The 5,171-nt window shown below is 37.7% G+C and overlaps 1 long non-coding RNA gene across 1 annotated transcript in view; it reads right to left on the reverse strand.

The window, feature by feature from the left end:
• Positions 1 to 1,808: 1,808 nt before the first annotated feature.
• Positions 1,809 to 5,171, reverse strand: part of LOC135196492 (uncharacterized) — a 186,550-nt gene continuing 183,187 nt past the window's right edge. Inside the window, exon 5 of the long non-coding RNA XR_010310416.1 lies at positions 1,809 to 1,893. This is a non-coding gene — a long non-coding RNA (uncharacterized LOC135196492). The remainder of the gene's footprint in view (positions 1,894 to 5,171) is intronic.

The following is a 5,171-nucleotide window of genomic DNA, read 5'->3' on the forward strand; positions in this document are numbered from 1 at the left end:
CAGAAATATCATAAGGCGCGATCCGACCTCCAGCTTACTCATAGGGCGTGCTAAAATCTACGGCCAAACAGCCCGTTGTTTCTCCACCGAAAATTAAAATAAATACACTATATCTTACCAGAAATTATGTTTATATACTGTTTAACATGCACATTAGCTATTTCTTTACTTTTTCATTCTAATGAATAAATCATAAATATCCTATCCTTAAATTCCTGTATCTTTAGCTCAACGCGAAATACCTTTTCAGACCTTTTTAGGCGCTCCTACTCCACCCCCCTCAGCAAGAACAACAACAACAACAAAGCAGTTTGTAGGCTTATCCTCGAGTAAGCGAAAACACCGCCTTTCGCTGACATTTCCAAACATTAATTAAAAGGCACAAAGTCCTCCCTGTCACCAACATCACCATCTGAGAAGCGAAAGTACCTTGAAGCAATGAAGAAGAAGAAGAAGAAGAAAGGAGAGAGAAAGTTGTATTCCTTTGCATCCTCGGGTGAGAAGCAGCCATTGCCGTTAACAAGATCCTGAGCGTGTTTCCTTTCCATCAAAATCTCCTGGGGATATTGAAAGCCTTCCGGCAACGGGAAATATTTTTGGCGGCGCCTGGCAGGCTTTTGTTTTCATTCTATATGCCTGGGAAGGACGCTTGTTTGTTTGTTTGTATGGTGTTTTTTACGTTGCATGGAACCAGTGGTTATTCAGCAACAGGACCAACCAACGGCTTTACGAGACTTCCGACCCACGTCGAGAGTGAACTTCTATCACCAGAAATACACATCTCTCACCCCTCAGTGGAATGCCCGAGAATCGAACTCACGGCCACCGAGGTGGCAGGCCAAGATCATACCGATGACGCCACTGAGGCGCTCTGGGAAGGACGCCATCGCTTCAGTTTTGTTTGATGGGAGTGCTTTAACGTTTGTGGCATGTGGCTTGTTATATATACTTCTGTTTCTTTTAAATTTTTTTTCACACAATATACTATATTTAGGTCATGGATTGGCATAGAGTCTTTCATTCAAAATTCTTCAACAATTACTTACTACTACTAATATACTACTTCTGTTACTATACTATTAAGCAGATGAAAATAACTACAATGGTTGCTGTACGAATTCATAAGGCACAACTCAACCTGTTAACAATTATGGTAAAAACTATCTCGAGATCTAAGACTGATAGTAAAGAAGGAGAAAATATTATCAGAGGAATAAAACAAAGGTATCGTTCACAAGGGACCAAAATGGTAAATTATTTACAATGAATGTAAGAAAATAAAGAGTGATCCGACCTTCAGCCTACATATGGCCTGTGCTAAAATCTAAGGCCAAATAGAGCGTTGTTTCACCGACGAAAATTAAAATACATATGCTATCTTTTATTAGAAATAATTTTGCTGTACTTTTTAACATGCACATTATTTTATTTTTTACATTTTTATTCTAATAAATAAATCATAAATACCCTAACCCAAAATTCTTGTTTTAACGCAACGCGAAACACCTTTCTTAGACCTTTTTAGGCTTTCCTACCCACCAACCCTCCCAAAAACAACAACAAAAACAACAACAACAACAAAGTTTAGTTTGCAGGCTTACTCCCCGAGTAAGCGAAAACTGAAGCAGTGAATTTCTATGAAAGAACTGGGCATAGGATGAAAGATTTTTTGTGGGAACAGGGAAATCAAGATTAGTGACAGGAAAAGAGGAAATTCGCAGCGAAATGGGCGGTTAATGAGATGGATCATCTACGTCAAGGGTGATTCGGAAGACGGTAAATCCAGCCACCACCTGTTGGGGGCATCCTTACCTGAATGATGAAGGCGATAATGGACGTCTTGCTCGCCAGGAACGATAATTTAAATCCACGATCAAGCCTCCCGAATTCCACCTGAAATGTATACAATATACATAAAAAAGGAAGTTGTTAAATAAACCATTGAAGAAATTATGACGTCATGTTTTTGAGAAAATGATTATGAAAAGTTTTTTTTTATGAACAAGTATTTCCAAAACTTGCCATCTAATGACTCTTTCTAGCCCAGGTGAGAAGGAAACAAGAGAGAGGTAGAAGTGTTAACTAAGAGTTAATTGGGAGAGCAAGATGAAAGATATAATATAATATATATATATATCTCAAATATTTTACCAACTAGTTAATAAAGAATAATAATGTATGAAGGAGAAATGAAAAACATATCCCAAATTCAACTCATTTTGACCTGGCCCTTCCAAGAAACGCAGCCGAGACAATCTCTCTCTCTCTCTCTCTCTCTCTCTCCTCTCTCTCTCTCTCTCTTCCTCTGTCTCTGTCTGTCTCTGTCTCTCTATTTTCCGCTGCGACATGCATCGCCTTATCTGAAAAAAAAAACGAAAAGAAAAGGAAACACTCGGAAACTTGTCCAGCAGAATGCATCATTAACGGGGCTTCTTTCTTTTCGTCACGAGCGTCTGACACTGACACACCCACACACACACGAACGCAAAACTGATTTCCGGAAGCACTTTTACATCTAGAAAATCATCTCCCGACGACGCCAAGCCATTAAAACATGATTTTCCGAGTTGCCTGAGCTGCAATGAAGCGAGCGTCATTTTTTTTTAACCCGAGAAATATGGCGAAATGATGACAACGTGTGGGAGTGTGATTGCAAGTGGGGTGTCTGCTGCTTTGCATACATCTTCCAAAAAGAGAGAGAGAGAGAGAGAGAGAGAGAGAGAGAGAGAGAGAGAGAGAGAGAGAGAGAGACGTGGTGGTAAGAAAGTTTAAATTGAGCGCACGAAGACTCAAAACTTCGAAACTTTCAACTGTTTGGAAAATAAGGTTGAGAAGGTAATATTCAAACGTAAACTTCTCTCACCATCTCTCACTCGACTGCCCTGATGACTCTGTTGAATAACTTTTTTAAGTACATATATAAGACTTTCTAGAAAATGCATTAATCTCGTAGCTTCTCCAGTCGATTGTCCTTTATATTTATTTTTATTTATTTATCTATTTTTATTTATTTTTATTTGTTTTTATTGATTTATATTTATTTATCTTTATCTAGTTTTATTTTTTTTAATTGAAAGTTTCACATAGTAAACTCCACAAGGAAGGATTGCTCTATGACTAGATATAGGAAGATGATAACACTCACAAAGGACTGGAAAAATTCGTGGTCATATCAAAATATATAATGGACTATGCTACGTGCCACTCATAATCACAAATATGAATTAGTATGATTCCCATAAGGGGTACTTCACATAGTCAGGTTGACTGGGTGACAGATGGCATGGGTGAGTGTAAAAAAAAAGAGAAAAGAAAAAAAAGCAGCCTATATCTGAGTAATATACTTAAGCATGTGATGATGTGCGCGCGTGCGCGCCTGTTTGAAATAGAACCGAGTGTACTTTGCATTTACACAGCCAGTCAGTCTAAAAGACAGGCTTCCAGGGCTCTGAATTCTGAAAGCGTTCATTGAAACTTCTTCAACGAATTCTTTTTCGCGATAGATGTGTAATTTTCTATTAAACTTCTTCAACGAATTCTTTTTCGAGATAGAAGTGTAATTTTCTAAGTGCAGAGGCCAGTTGATCGGCCAGCCTGATACCTCCTTTCCCCCGTCCAGAAATAACTGAAAAGAGCAGAATTGAAAAGGCGTGACAAGGGCGCAGCTTAAGAACCGTGAATGAAGCGACGTGGCTGTCCATTCCAGGGAGTGAATGAAGGGGCAATCCGTAACATATCTTCTGCAACGCTGATGATGAGAATCCTGTAAAAGTCTCAATTCCAGTACTGATGGAACTGACAAAAAGTGCAAAAGTGCTTATTAAGAGTAAATGCAGACCAGTCCTTTATAAACGACGCGTATTTTTTTTTTAATTAAATTTTTAATGAATTTTCTTTCCTTGTTAGAGAGAGAAATGATACCACTAACAAGGAAAAATGTAGAGCCATCATTTATAAGCTACGCCTGTTTTTAAAAATGTAATTTTCAATTCATTAATTATCGTAGGAAGAAAATACTACTAAAAACAAGATTTTTAATTGTTGAGAGAGAGAGAGAGAGAGAGAGAGAGAGAGAGAGAGAGAGAGAGAGTGGGGGGGGGGACCACTAACCACTGGACAAAAAAAAAGCCATAATTTATAAGCTACGCCTGTTTTTAAATATTCTATTTTACATTCATTATTGTACTTTTTTGAGAGAGAAAATACCGCTAAAATTCAAATTTGAATTAATTGCTATTTTATAAGAAACCGCTGTTTTTTAAATTGTATATTTAATGCCTTAATTTTTTTGTGAAAGAAAAAACCACAAAAAATTAAATTCTTAATCAACTAATTTTTTTTTTATAGAGAAAGAGGATACCACTAGCCACAGGACAAAAGAAAGATTTGGAGACCCATCACATATAAGCTACCACTGTTTTTTTTAATTATTATTTTTTTAGAGAGAGAGAGAGAGAGAGAGAGAGAGAGAGAGAGAGAGAGAGAGAGAGAGAGAGAGAGAGAGGAGAGGATAACACTAACCACAGAAAAAAAACGTAAAATAATAGAGCCATCATATATAAGCTACGCCCGTTTAAAAAAAATTGTATATTAAATTCCTTCATTTTTTTAGAAGGCAAAAACACTAAAAATTCTATATTCTATTTTTAATTGACTGTTATTCTTTTTTAGAGAGAGAGAGAGAGAGAGAGAGAGGATACCACTAACCACAGAAAAAAAAGTAGAGCCATCATATATAAGCTACGCCCGTTTTTAAAAATTACATCTTTAATTCCTTAATTTTTTTTTTGAGCAAGAAAATACCACTATCTCCAGCCAGAAAAGAAAGAAAAAAAATAGGGGGGGCAGGAGAATGTCATCAACACTTCTGATGAAAAAGACACGACCTAACGATCGCCGCCCCCCACCCCCCCCCCCCCCACCCCCCAACACCTGATAACTTCCAGAACTGGAGGGAGACAAAAAGAAGGAAGATAAAAGGAAATCCCGAGACAAAGTTGGAGAAACGCTAAAGTTGAGAATTTATGGTTCATTAAGAGACTTTCCCTCTTATGCAGGAAAAAACCCCGACAGCCATGAGGCAATGAAGAGCTGTTCAACAAGCATCATTTGGAGAAGAAGGAGGAGAAGAGGAAGAGAGAGAGAGAGAGAGAGAGAGTTACAAGGATTAG

Source organism: Macrobrachium nipponense, chromosome 23 (assembly GCF_015104395.2).
Source record: "Macrobrachium nipponense isolate FS-2020 chromosome 23, ASM1510439v2, whole genome shotgun sequence".
Classification (NCBI taxonomy): domain Eukaryota; kingdom Metazoa; phylum Arthropoda; class Malacostraca; order Decapoda; family Palaemonidae; genus Macrobrachium; species Macrobrachium nipponense.